Source organism: Desmodus rotundus, chromosome 3, assembly GCF_022682495.2.
Source record: "Desmodus rotundus isolate HL8 chromosome 3, HLdesRot8A.1, whole genome shotgun sequence".
Lineage (NCBI taxonomy): Eukaryota > Metazoa > Chordata > Mammalia > Chiroptera > Phyllostomidae > Desmodus > Desmodus rotundus.
In genome coordinates this window covers 191,850,025-191,864,641 of record NC_071389.1, presented here as the reverse complement: position 1 = coordinate 191,864,641, position 14,617 = coordinate 191,850,025, and the positions used below count along the sequence as shown (strand labels likewise).

General features: G+C 51.1%; 1 protein-coding gene across 3 annotated transcripts in view; it reads left to right on the top strand.

Moving 5' to 3' along the window:
- Positions 1-334: 334 nt before the first annotated feature.
- Positions 335-14,617, top strand: part of LARGE1 (LARGE xylosyl- and glucuronyltransferase 1) — a 453,793-nt gene continuing 439,510 nt past the window's right edge. Inside the window, exon 1 of one of the 3 annotated variants that reach the window (XM_053919473.2) lies at positions 335-548. The gene's annotated coding sequence lies outside the window, so the exon portion shown is untranslated. Of the gene's footprint in view, positions 549-586; positions 642-1,980; positions 3,095-14,617 lie in introns of those variants that run through there. The other 2 variants (XM_053919472.2, XM_024579159.4) reach the window with 2 other exon arrangements.

Below are 14,617 nucleotides of genomic sequence, written 5' to 3'. Positions count from 1 at the left end.
AATGTGTTATAATAATGCATTTTGCACCCTTAATGAAGCGAAGTAAAGCATCAAATAAAAAGAAAACCCAAAATCTTGCTTTAACTCTCCCCGTTTCGGGGCGGCGGTGGAGGGGGGGCGGTGAGGGGTTAGGGAGAGTAGGAAGGAAGGGCAGTCCGCCCGCAAAAAATAAAAATGATCTCCTTGTTTTAAGCGCGTTCTGGGGCCGGGCTGCACGTCAGAGGAAGAACGAAGCAGCATTCCAGCTAAAAGGCTTGGCATTAAACTTTGACACTCTAATGGTCTCTAGGATATTAGATAATATTTTATCGTATAATGTTCTTCTCCGACACGGTAATGGCATCAAAACCAGATAGGATCTCCCATCCCTGCAAACGTGCAGGGTGAGACTTTTTCACGCAGAGATAAGACAGCAAGACCCCAGCTTCGCAGTTAACTTATCCCAAAGCTTCAAGGCAAACGTTTGCTACTTCTTCGCCGAGGACGCTGCTGTACAACCACTACCTTCTTTTCACATGCTCCTCGGCTCGGTCTGCCACTCATATTAGGTAAACAGCGCTCCAGACCTGGGGAACAGCCGGTGGCAGTGGCGGTGGCAGCGGCGGCGGCGGCGGCGGCGGCGGCGGTGGTGGTGGTGGAAGGTAGTGGAAGGGGGTGGGGGTCGTTGCTTAAAGAGCTGGAGGGAAGGAAGGGGATTGAGGAAGGGTTCCGGTTGGGTCCAGCTAAGGGCCGAGAGTCAAGTTACCCAGGCAGGAGCAAGGTCCGGAGCACACTGAGCTGCCGAACCTCCGAAGCCCTTGGTCTCCCAACCTGACCTCTGGGGAGTGGGATCAGCGAGGTAGCCCGAGCGCAGCGTCCTTTTCTTACGCACCCCTTCCCCTTCCCACCCGAGCACTTTATCCCTGTTTTAGCTTTTTTCCCGGGCTCCTTCCTAAAACTAGGGTGGGCTCCTCTGAGTCCCAGTGCTAAGAGAGAGGTGCTCAGAGGTCAGGCAGAGACCCGTCGGCCCGCATGTCTGGGGAGAGGTGGGGACCCGGGGGAAAGGGGACCCCAGAAGCCCTGGGACTGAGCGGAGGAAAAACCCGGGAGGTGGATCACGCGCCGGAGTCCCGGTCTCCTAGTCAGAGTTGCCCATCCTTCAGCGTCCTCGATCTCTCCCTGCCTTTCTGCTTTCTCCACCTCTGGGTTTTCTCTCTAGGCCTCCTCCTTCCTTGCCTCCTCCTTCCAGGCCTCCTCCATTCTCACACGCCCGCCCCTGTTGCCTAGCCAATTGCACCCAATCCTTCCGTAGCCTAAGAGGACTCTTGGCGCCCTACTCTCATCTTTAGGACTGGGAGACTGGAAGTCTATTCAACGGGATGCATAACATGAGCGGGGTTCTCGTGCTGAGACGGAAAGAGCAGGAATGAAATCTAAATGGGGAGAGGTCGTGCTTTGCCTGCCTGGGTGGGAGGGGGGGACAAAGAAGAGCAGTTTCCCGGAAATAATAGGGAGGCTTGGACAGGATGATTGGATACAGAGCCCAAAATGACGCTGTCAAAGCCCTTCAGTGTGGCTCCTCGAAGTCTCAGGCTGCCCCATACCAGGGAAGCGGTGACCCGAGTATAAGGTGGAGGCGGGGAAACTTCCTACTTCCCACGACGGCTGTTTTGTACAAGGGAGAGTGGACAGGCAGCACGGCCCTACGAGCCTGCCAGAGTCTCTACGGCGGCAGCTGCGGACCTGCCCCGCTTCCCTTCCCCCTCTTTCCGCGAGGCTCGCCAAGCCCGGAGTGGCGGGGCAGGGGGAAGAAGGGCGGGGAGCTCCCGGCTAGCACCCTTTCATCCTGACCCGAGCCGGAATCCCGGATCCGGGTGTTGCTTCCGCCTGTGTTCTAGCAATCTGAAGCAGTAGGAGGGCGGAGCCTCACTGTGGGGCGGGGCCTCGGCGGGAGAGGCGCCTTCTATTGGTCAGCCGCGCCATCACGGGGTGGGGGCGGGCACAGAGGAGCGCGCAGGCCCCGCCCTCGCTCCAAGCCCGGCCTGTTTCGCGGTCCCCCCCAGCTGCACAGACATGACACAGACACACAGTCTCTGCAGCTGCTGAGCGAGCCCGGCGCTCTGGGCACGCGGCGGCCGAGCCAGCCCGTAGCTCGGACCCCAGCGCCCGCCACCCCCCCGCCAGCACCCGCACGGCGGCCCAAGCCAAGCCTAGGAGCGGGAGGCGGGGATCGCGCGCCGGCTCCCGCTAGTGGCGCCCGGCTGCCGGCGGCTGTTGCAGCGGCCGCCCGGCTCCGAGCGCCGGGCGCTCGGAGAAGCAGGCGCGTCTGGGAGGCGGCAGCGGCCGAGGCCAGCGAGCGCTCCTGGCGGCTGCGGGGACGCCCTCTTCGGCTCCCCGCACCCACCGCGCTGCGCCCCGCCTCCACTCCGGTGACCTTCTCGGGGCGCCTCCCCCGGCCCCGCGCCCCCGGCCCCGCGCCCCAGGCCAGGGCGAGGCCCTCTCCAGCGCCTCCTTCCCGCGGAGCCGCGGGCGGGCGGCGCAGGCCCGGGGGGCGGGGGCGCCGCGACCGGCTGCAGCACCCCCGCCGCTGCGCTCGGCGCCCGGCCCGGCCGGACCGTCGCTGCCCCGCCGCCGCGCGGGAGCCTAGGCGCCCGAAGCTGGGGGCGCGGCTGCGCTCACCTCGCCGGGCCAAGAGCGGACAGGCCCTGCCCTGAAGGGGTGAAGCGGCTGGGAGCGTGGGAGGTGGAGCTGGCCCCAGCGGCCGCCCCACGTCTCAACCCAGCGCCCCCTCCCCGGACCCAGCCCGAGGCGGACCCAGGCCTCTGTCCATGCCGAGCGCCCCCGGCTCGGAAGAGTCTCGGAGGCAGGGAACAGCTACAGGCAGCGGCACCAACGGCAGAGAAAGAAGGGAGAGTGCTCAGCTTGGGCGGCCCGGACCGTCTCCGCAGCGTTTGGAGCCCGGGGCCACCCCGAAGTGTGTGCTCTGCACCGCCGTTCGGACAAGGGCAGCTCCTGTCGGGACCCCGACCCGGACCCCCCGCGCCTCCTAGGCGGCGCCGCCGCGTCACCCAGCTCTTCCGCGGTCTTTCTCTGCCTGGCGGCAGTCACGGCCAAGGTAAGAGCCCGGGGGTGCCAGAGAGCAACCGCGGGGGCGCCCTGGAGAGCGGCGCTGGACAAGTTCTCCGAACCTGTAGCTGGTACCACCGATGCTCGGGATTCTGGTGGAGAGGGAGGGAGTGTGGACACACCCTCTGCTGCCTTGGGCCAGGAGCCCTGGAGAGGCTGGAAGTGGAAGTCCCCGAGACTCTGGGATTCTTGTCCCCAGGACCTGTCCCAGGGCCTATCGGGCTCCTAGACACACAGGCTGCTAACTGGGAGCAAGGAAGGAAATTACCATTAGCAACGGGAGGTGAGGTGTCCGTCCCCCGAACACCCCCCAGCACCTGTGCTTTGGGGGGACCTGCTGTGTTTGGAGCGGCCCGTCTTGGGCGATCCCCACCTGCCTTGTCCTGACATGATGCTGTGAAGAACTTTTCTTTGCTCCTTGTTGCAGAGAGCGGAGGCGGATTTGGGGTGAGCAGCCACAGCTTGCGAGTCCCTCTATAGGAGAGAGTGGTTGGGTGGCAGCGGTTTCTGTAGAGAGGAAACCCAACCAGAGTGTCAGTCCTATGAGACAAAGCTGCTTGTGATGAGTGATCAATACAGAGCGATTGAGGCCTTTCTGTGAATGTCACTGTTCCTGAAGGGGGGAGTGACTGACTCCAAAGTTCGTGCCTCCTGAAGTTATTTTGTTCATTGCCTCATTGCTTTCTTTCTAAGTTGTTTTTTTTTTTTTCCTTGAAGGAACCTTCGTTCTGCAAAGCCTGTCTTGGCTGTTTAAAAATTTTTTAACCTATGAGCTTCCCCTGGAACAATCTGATTTTAAATGGGTCACTTTGGAAGGAGCAGATTGTCTCTCTTACATTGAATCCTTACCCCCCTGGTGACCCTGTTTAATAGGGATGTTTTTTTTCCCCCGTTCCTGAGCCCATGTACCTCCGTGGAGCAGATTTCTGCTGCATTCCGAGAATCCTCGCATTTTGCCACTCAGTCCATTAAAATGATCTCCTGAGGGAGCAAAATAGCAGCTTACATTTTCTGTGAATGTCACATGAAGTTTTACAGGGTCTTATGTAAGTGCCCCAAGAGAGAGCTCAGGCTCTGGCGTCCTTGCTGGGGGCTGGGGGAAGGGCGGCAGGGATGGGCAGTGCGGTCACTTCTCCTAAATGCACCTGCCATCCCTCTGGCACTGTGGAAACTTTAAGTCCTTATTCACTCATGGAGGGAGGCAGTCCCCTCAGGTTAATCTTTCTCCTCAGCTCTCCTGTCTTCCCACCTCCGGAGTCAGCTTTGATAGACTTCGGATAAGGGAGGGTTCTAAATTAGGAAAGGGACAGGGGTGGTGTCTTTTCTCGTAGCTCACAAATGGGTGACATGAATGAATTACTCGTAGGCATGCTGAGTCCTCGAGTCCTCGCTGGGGATGAGAAACAAGGACCTGGCGTTAAGGTCTCACATGTCTCTTAGTGTACCTTTATTTTCCAGGAGCACTTCATTTTAGTGAAAATTGCTTTGAGGAGAACACACCTTTATGGGGCCTGGCCTTGTGTATTCCACGTGGGGAAGAAAACTAACTGGGATAGAGGCAAAAGTTATCAAGACCGAGATCTTAGTGGGTTTTCAAGGGTGGCGGGGAAAGGAAGCCAGTCTCCCTGGCAGGAGAGAGAGGCTTTCAAAGACCCGTCGCTCAGCGATGGGCACAAGTAGCCGACACGTGTGGGCCCACTTTGCTTCATGAAGTGGGCTGGGTTGTGGGTTAACTTTTTGGTGTGAGAGGATGCAGGTTCCTTTGCCTTTTAAACTGTAACTCAAAGGGCCTTAGCACCGAGGTGAAAGTTTGCCGTCTTACTGCAGGTCCTGGGAGTGCTTCCGTCTCCTGGGCTGGAGGCGAAGGTTGGGTTCTGCGTTCCTGCACTTGTGCTTTGAAGTGGCTGCAGGAGGCAGGAGTGTCTCTATCTGAAGCCACCTACAGTGGCAGGACGCTAGGGGGACTAGTTTTCTATTCCACTGCCCATGAAGGAAACACAGGACCCACACCATATGATCTCACTTATGTGTGGCATCTAATGAATAAAACAAACTGACAAACAAAATAGAAACAGAGGCATGGACACGTGGGGCAGACTGACAGAGGGGATGGGGGCGGGGCACTGGATGAAAGAAAGTGAAATGATTAACCCAAACTGTATATATGTGTGAAACACACAGACACAGACAACAGTGTGGTGATGGTGGAGGGTAGGTGGAGGTGGGCAAAAGGGGAGGAAGTGGGGACTTTGCTTGGGGTGATGGGTGCTCAGTGCAGTGTGCAGATGATGTTTTATTGAGTTGTACACTTCAAACCGGTATGGTTTTGCAAACCAGTGTTGTCCCAATAAATTCAATAAAAACAAACAAACACAAAAAACAAAAACATAAGGATCCATGTTGCAAAAAGCTGTGCTTTACCTAACTGTAGGGCCGTGCCCCCAACTTTTTGGTATCCGGTTTGTGCTTGCACTAACACTTAGGTGGGGGGCCTGCTCACATCTTAAGCGTCTTTGGGACGACTCAGAACGGGTCAACTGCAAAGTGTTACTGTGTTATGTGAGGCTCTGAATAACTCAATTTTCTCTAAGTATGTGAGGTTTATACATTTTTGGGAGACAGACCTCCCTGCGAACTCCATCCTTCGGGCATTAGACCACGCTAACTTAAAATTCCCTAACAGTTTGTGATCGAACCCGCCCCCCCTTTTGGATTTTGGACTGCACATCCCCAGCAGTCTCCATTGAATCAGCTTCCTCTGTTCTAAATGGAGTCTAGATTCGACTCCATGAAACGTGAAATTTCTCACTATCATCCTCTTAAAAGTACATAGCTTATATTTACAGGTGCCCTTGAACAACAGAGTTTGAATGGCGCGGGTTCCCTTATGCGCACGTTTGTTTTTTTTCAGGAGATACAGACAGCTTCCTATCCTCAGGTCTCACATCTCGGGGTTCAACAAGTCCTGATGGAAAACAATAATTTTGCATTCCCGACCACAGGTGGAAAATACCGTATTTTGCCATGTATAGTGCGCACCCACATTTTTGTGCGCATTATACACGGGATTATTATACCCATGGTTTGAAATCATTATACCCTTGTATAATAAGCATCCTTATTTTTCCCTCAAAACTTTGGGCAAAAAGTGCACTTTATACATGGCACCATATAGGGTAACTGTTTTCGACCTGCCATTGGTTGAATAGGCGGATGTGGACCACCCGCTATAGAGTCAGAAGTTTTGTGCTGTTGATTCACTGTGCAGGGTGGATTCCCCTACACCCAGCATAGTTTTCGAGGGTCAGTTGTCTGTGGGTGAAACATGGCATTTGATAATGTAGTTACACTTTCATCTCAGACGCTCCCTGCGTGTTTAACAGTATGAAATCATTAATGTCCAGGTTTCTTCCAGCAGCACTGGAAGATAATTCTATTTTGCTGAAGAACAAAGCCCATTGCCCAGGCTCACCTTAGCCACCGTGGCCAAGTCTCATCAAAGCTGACGGCAGAGGTGGGCAGACAGGACAGGTGAGAGGTAGAGTCCAAGAAGAGATGACCCAGTTTAGAAGACTGGCACGAAAAGAGGCAAATGTCGCCAAGGTTTAGGTCTCGGTGGAGTCCAAAAGACCTGCCCCAGTGGGTAGAATTAGCTCAGTGTTTGGACCTGCGTGAGCTGCTGTATTTCCCTGACTTCTGGGGTCTGGTAGATCTCGGTTTTGATCATTTCCCCGTGTGTACTGTGCATATTTAGGTAGTTTGAGGGGAGCTGTTGTTGTGGTCTAGGGAAAATGGTCAGCATAAAGCTTTATTTCTGCTATTAAGGCTTTATAGATTGATTCTCCTAGGCGCAGTCTAGCCAAGGGGTAAGAGATTGGAACAGGCAAACACTATTAAATTTGCCATTGAACACTGACTAGTGGAAACTGGTCCTGGAGAGGAAATATACTGTGGTCCTAAGGCTCCATGAAGTCTTGTGAATTTCAGGAAAGCCAGATGGCAGGGGTGGAGGAAGAAGTTGAGACAGGATACCGGCCTTCCTTAGGACACACCGTTGAATTACAGCCACTGCCTGGAATGCACTAGTGTGGGTGAGACTTTGCCGCTCCACGCTAGTAGTGTGTTTGACACTGAGTGGCGCTCGGTTCCCCTCTGACCAGACTGACATTTGGGGAGCAGTAGGCAGCAGCCTGTACAGTTAAGGCTTGAGTAAGTGTATTTCAGAAGACTTTTATTTTTTCTTTGAACTCAACAAATAATAATTGGATATCTGTTATCTGGCAGATGCCATGCTCTGGTGCATGGAGGTTCCACGTTTAGTTTATAGCCTTTTGGGGGGAGTCAGACATTGAACCATTACTGTGAACTAAGTACCATTGTACAGGTTTGTTCAAAGGATAATGGGTTTGATATTGCCAAGAGAGTAGAAAGGAAGAGGCATCCCAGGCAGGAAGAACCGCATGGAAACCTTAACGTATGTAGTGTGTGAGTGGGGAACAGTCGTAGTTAGCGTGGCTGGAAGATGGGATGTTTTGGGAGAGGGGAGCAAGCTTGGTATTAGAAAGGAAATGATCACACGGCATTCCATGCTGAGTACTTACTGTCCCTTCGCTTCCTGCTTTGTGTATTCAGATGGCGGCAAGACCGGGTGCTGGATAAGATCCAGGAGTTCTAGTTGATCATTTTTATTAAAAAACAGAAAATTTCTTTTCTGTCCTTCATTCATCTATGTGTAGCATTCTGCCTCTTCTTGAGCAAACTATCAGCAATGGGACTAAGGAAAGGGTCCCTCATGAACTGTCCGTCTGTCCTCTTGTGCACACGAACTACATCTGGGGCTCTCATTATACTATTGCACGGCAGTGGGAGAAATGGCAATGACCCTGACACAGGATCTGTACTGTGGAGGGGAACGTCCTCTGTGAGAACAAATTCTGTCTGGTCAGATGTGCTCCTGGGTAGAGCTATGGTCGTTTGTAATGATTGAACAAGATTCCTGTATTTGGGTCACTTCAGATCTGGCCTTAACTTTTTTGTTCTTGGGAACGGAAGAGTTTTATAATCTTGAGGAGGGGGGGGTTGTGTGCATGCGTGTGTTTTCTGGAATGAGGAAACTATGTAGTAAGGCAGAAAATCAACAGTGTAACCGCCAGAGGGTATTAGAGAGAATGGAAAATCACAGTTGCAGCAGCAGTCTCCAGGGCCAAGTATATTTAGGTTTTCAGAAACAGGAGCCAGGACAGTGGAGGTGAAAGAAGCCTGGTGTGTGTGCGTGTTGTCGTTACCATCCTTTCCTGTGTTGAGTGGGAGGCAAGGGGGTTTATGTAGAATTAGGAGTGTTACATCATTCTATGCTAACTTGCTGTGTGACCTTAGAATACTTCTTGCCCTCTCTGGGTTCTAGGCCTGTCTCTTTACACAAGTGAGGTGTTTTTTGTTTTTAGTGGGGTTTTTTTTTGGTCTGGGATCTAGGAATTTAGAGGCCCAGAGAGGGAAAAGTCTTGCTTGAGCTACTGAGTGCAAAGCTTGGCCTGTTTCTAGCTATCTACCTCTGAAATGGGAAGAAGTCTGACCAGTTCAAAGGTGTACTCTGCCTTGAAGCGGAAAACATTGTAAGTGTGCAGTGCTGAAGAAAAGAGTCAGAACGTCTTTGCTGTGTTGGGGGTAGAGTCTGTGTATTGCAGACTGCGTCAGAACCTCATTGATGCATAAGGTCGCTCCGTATAAGCAGCTAGACTTGCCTGCTCACTTTAGGTACTGTGCAAACCTGTTGGTTCTGGAATGTTACACTGTTCCTTGAGGACCACTTGAGAATTACATTCCTTGTGATAAAAAGCAATGCTAACAATTTTAATTTTTTTTCCAAATGAAGTCATTAAACACTGACTTGACCTTTTGGGATTTTGCAGAGCCTGGTTTCTACCATAAAAAAGGAAACCCTTACATTCGGCCTGGCAGGTTACCTCATTAGGGGAGCTATTGGGCAAGTATGTAGGGAGGGATGTTTGGAAGAAGAAAAGATACAGAGAGCAATTGTATAGGAGTACAAGTCAGGAAGACTGCTTTGGGTGCCTCCAAATTTGTGAGTTGCTAGAAAGAAGTCTACTCACCACTCTTGGCACGGACCTCCTGGGTAAAGAGGGCAGTGCGTATTGGAAAGAGGAGATTTGAAGTGCAATGCAAATACAAAGTTTGTTACACTATTATTATTATTTCAATATTGAAACTAAGTATAAGAGTGCCCTATTGTAGGAGAAGTTGGCATATAAAATCTGATCTTAAAAGCAACTCATTGAAGATAAGTAAGTGTTTGGGGTACAAAAGATTTTTATTTTACAAAAGGGATGCATAGCAAGTTTTTAAAAAATAGCTAGCTGTATTTCAAAGTATTTGATTCACAGAATCATGATGGACGCTTTTGGGAGCCTCACTTGTTACATTAAAATCAAGTAGAAACGTTTCCAGTGTTTTAACAAATAACTCACTAGGTTTGCTTTTCAAGGAGCCTAACACCAAGCCTATTACAGAAAGAAGTACAGTAGTTACATAAACTTTATAACCACTAACCTACCACATAATGTCACTTACTTACCTGGGTCAGATTGCTTATTTAACTAGTTCTTCCTGGAGATATCAGTCATAACCACCCTCCTGTGCTAGCTTCTTAGCCATCCTCATAGACTACCTCTAAGAATATATCAAGACCAGACGTGGTTTATAAAGTGAGTTTGGTAAGAGTTTCCAGGTTTCTGAATTTTCATAATTGCAGAGACATGGAATTAATTTTGTTCTGCCTAAGGATACAGTAGAGGTGATATGCATGAGATGTTAAAAAAAATCAAAATCATGCTTGCCTACTGGCTCTTCCTTCCCTGCAGTGGAAATATCTAGGGCTTTTTGGTGTTTTGTTCCTTTATCTCTTAGGAAAGTTCCAAAAAAGAATTCGTTCTAGGAATGAAATAAAATGGAAGGCATTTAAGGCTCCAGAGGTAATTTTGGGCAACCTGGAGTTGTAGATAATCGCAGGCCGGGGCTAGAATGGAAAGTGCCATCTCACCCATAATTTTAGCCTCTCTCGTCACATTTTGTCACATTAAGGGGCTGTGCTTTGGATGGGCAGATGGAGATGGAGCCCTGACTGACGGGAGAGGTTTTGCTCTTAACACAGTTTTTTTTCTTGAAGTGCCAAGGCCAATCAGGGAGAAGGAGCTTGCTGATCTCTCCAGCTCTCCATGGCAGCATTCAAATTGAGGAGGATTTGCAGCGGAACATTGGCATGTGGGGATTTCACTCTTCCTCGTTTTCTTTTTTCTTTTTCTTTTTTTTTTTTTTTTAAATTTAAATCCAGCAGGGAATCATGGGCTCTTCAGAGTTATTCTGTGGTTAGGATCGCCTTGGCTACGTTAAATACGTGTTTTTTATTGTTGAGTGAGATTAACATTTCCGTGGCTAACTGAGAACCACCCCTCCCCCCTTCCGTTTCCAGAACATTAACGTAGATCCTTAATATGTCACCACTATTTGTGTACCAGCCTCCTTGACTGCTGGCAGCTCTCATCTGGGAATGGCATTTTGTGGCCACTTCAGAAGCCAGTGGAGGCACAGGCAGAGCGATGTGAGCAGGTGGGGCTTTTTCCGCCGCCAGGCTGGGTGCCTGGTGCTTAGTGGGCCCACACTTAATGAGTGCTTGTGTCCACACAGAATGATTTATTTCATGAATGAATTCTAAATGGTTGTGTTTTCCGTATTGGTGCGGGGCGATGGGGGAGGGAGAGGTGAGGGAGTACCTGGAGGCTTCCACACTTGGACTCTTCGAGGCCTCTGCAGGAAGCTGTTATTTTAAAAAAGTGAAAAGACATTTCAGATCAGCAAACGCGTTCTCTTAGGGGTCATTGTTGTGTGCGAACACTGCAGGCTTTGTACAAAGGCAAGGGAAGTACAATACCAGAATGTCTTGTGTGCTTCTTTCCTCTCAGTCTGTAGGGAATGGACTTCTCTGGCTTGAGGGGAGGGGGCGCGCTCTCAACCTTGTTCAGCGGCATGTGCCAGGCTGTCTTGAAAGTGACTTGAAGAGCATTGCAAATGCAACGAAGCTTAGGATGGATTGTTGATGATAGTATTTCCAGAGAAGGTGATGACAGCTGTGAACAGATGCAGATGCAGATGTGGAGGAGAGGCCTGGCTCGCGGGTTAGGAGGATGAAGGGGACTTAGACCAGGGAGGAAGGGACATGTGTGCTCTGTGTCCAGTGGGCAGAACTGTCCTCTGCCATCTCGGTGACTTCTCCCCTTTCTCTGTTGATGGCAATTGTTCCCACCTGGCCTTCTCAGTATTGTAAATGCTCACTGATACCTCCTCTGTGCAGTGCAGAGCTGCTGTGTGCAGACGTCACCAGGGCTGGGAGCCCTGCTAGACCGACAGCTGTGGACCCTGAGGCTAGGGCGGTAAAGAGAATAGTCCAGATTGTCGGGTCAAAATCTCTCCTTCCTGCCCTAGGCTCTGTGCACTCTATCTCTTTGATGGTGTTGCCTTCACGCACTCAGCCAACCTTCACTAGGCTTCTCTGTGCAGGCCCCTGCTTGACATAGGGAACACGGAGGTGAGGAGGCCACCTGCCACCCATTTAGTAGCCTTGTCTTGGTAAGGCAGCAACATGCTCATGAAGAGCAGTGGGCACAGGGTGTTGCGTAGCATCCTGTCTGAGGGAGTCAAAGAAGAGATTAGCCCTGGCTGGTGTGGCTCAGTGGACTGAGTACCGATCTGTGAACCAAAGGGTCACCGGTTTGATTCCCAGTCAGGATACATGCCTGGGTTGCGGACCAGGTCCCCAGTGGGGGGTACAAGAGAGGCAACCACACATTGATGTTTCTCTCCCTCTTTTTCTCCCTCCCTCCTCCTCTCTTTGAAGAAAAATAAAAAGAAAGAAGAGATTAGATCTGTGTCTTAGTGAACACATGATGGGAACAGGGTGAGAGGAAAAATCACCCCAAATACCCCAAAGGCTGTGCCTGTCACTGCGCGCACGGCATTGCCAGCATCTGCAGACTTGTCTTACTTCCTCAGTTTCGTGTGAGCTCCTTCGGTACTGTGACTGGTTACGCCCATCCTTGTATCTATGGGAGCATCCCACCACGTTCGCTTCCAGCACGGAGGAATCCTTTAATAAACAATTATTAAATTACATTGAAAGCCTTCTGTCCTTGCCCACATAGCTGGAGCAATTGCAGAACATTGTGTGATAAGTTAAGCAACAGTGGAAGACTCAATGAACAGCTCGGAGCAACAGCAGAAGCGGTGTGGCAGTGCAGTTAATGGTTGTGGGCTGCGGACGCCGGAATGTGATGGGAAATCAGGGGCGGGGGCCGACTTTAGCTGCATAAACTCAAGGGAGGTAGGATTTGAGGTGAGGCTTTGGACACAGGGTAATTAAAATCTGAGTGGAAGAATTGAAGGGAGGTAGAGTGACCAGGTTTGGTTGACAGTGTACAAGTGTGTATTTTGGGGTTATAGAGTAAGCTGGCTTGAGTTCCTATTAGCAGGGAGTCGGAGAGGAAGTTGGCAAGCGAGGTTGGGGCTGTGGGCTTTTGGAAGGCGGGGTGACTTGGTCAGGAGGGTGGTGTGTTAACTGTTGCAAGCTCTGTTTTAGGGAAATGAACCTAGTGACAGTATTGGGGGCAGATCGGAGAGGGGAGAGATGACAGCTGGGAGGTCACTGAACAGGCTTTTGCACAAGTTCATATACCAAGTTTTGAAGGCCACCCGGCTAGAACGGTTACAGTAGGATGGAAGCTGAGGGAAGCTCCCGAATTTTTCTCCCATCCATCGTTGCTATTGAAGGCTCAGATGGTTTCCATTGCCCGCTGAAAAGCTGCCTCATTGGAATAAAGTCTGTTTGTGACACCAGCCGCAGTTCTTAAAATAGCGCTTTCTCCCTTGGCTTGGCGGGGCATGGGATGGAGCGTGGGTGAAAATAGACTTTCTGGAGCCTCTCTTCTTGGGGGTTTGTTCAAATGAGCCCAGGGTTATGGGACGACCTCTACCCTAGCCTTGGATGACACCCGATAAGGGATGTAATAGAGAACATGCTTCTTTTCCTCCCAAGCGGCTCCTAAAGCAGCTGCGGGGGGTGCTGAGAACGAGCTGATCACGGTCCCAGCAAGGACCGCTGTCCGACTCACCTTCAGAGTGCAGCCTGTGGGTGCGTCCCATGACTGGTGCCGTGTCTCTGCCCAAGGAGGGCCTTGCTGAGAGGTTACACAACACACTTTTTAGAATCTGAGAGTAAGCCATTCTGGATAATGAATATTTTTCAAATTGGATAGTCCAATCCCTTACAGAAAGTCTTTCTTTTTAATATTTAAAGAAAGAAGGCTTTCCTAGAATGTCCTTTTTTAAAAAATACTTATTTTTAGAGAGAGGGGAAGGGATGGAGAGAGAGGGAGAGAAACATCAATGTGTGCTTGCTCTCGAGTGCCCCTTGACTGGACCTGACCCGAAACCCAGGCATGTGCCCTGACTGGGAATCGAACTGGTGACCTCTTGGTTCACAGGCCCACACTCAATCCACTGAGCCACACCAGCCAGAGCAGAGTGATCTGTGTATTTACCCTCATTGGCTTACCATCAGCAACTGGAAAACAGCTCGCTTCCTTAGCAGGGCACTCAAAGCGAGTTATGAACTGGCCCCTGCCTTTCTCTGCAGCCTCCTCTTCTCTCACGCCCAGTTTCATGCGTCACCAATCCCTAACTCACTATTTTTCTTCCTTACTGGTTATTTCTCTCCACCCTGCCAAGCTCTGCACATGTCCTCTTCTGCCTGACAAGCTTTCTCCCTCTTTATCTGCCTGGGACACTTCTATTTTTCCTTCAAAACCTAGCTCAGGCAGTCCTTCCTCCAGGCTACATCTGCACCTTGTCTTGCCTCTGCTGCTGTGTGCTCTGCACCACATTCCCAGTTCTTCCAGCTGGCTGTCTAGCCAGAGTGTGGGAGCCTTTCAGTAAAGACGGTATCTGATAACTCTGGGGATGCTTCAGGGTTTTACCGTATGCTTGGAGCATGCTGTCTACACAGTGCAAGGTAGTGGTAGCGATGGTGGTGGTTATTTTGGATCTCATTGAATTTGTTGTCCAGGCATAATGTAACCCTTTTCTGTTGAACCTAAGTATTGTACTGTGCTGCAGGGGCACATGGGGGGGATGTGAATTAGCTTCTCAAGGTATTCCGGAATCTAAAGAATGTACACCCCCTTGCCAATGACCAGAATGGTTGTGGGCCTTCCCGGGGACAAAGCGATGCCTTCAAGGAATGTGGCGATGGTGAAGGGGGAGGGGCTGGAGGTGGAGCTGGAGGTGATGATGGTAGAGATGGAGCTGATCTAGAGGTGAAGGTGGTAGAAAGGGAGGAGGTGGGGGTGGCGGAGGTCAAGGAGAAGGTGCAGAAGGAGCTCTTGCCCTAGTTCCAACTGAGGAATGTCTTCACAGGAGTCCTGGAGGCTGAATGTTGAAGTGGGAG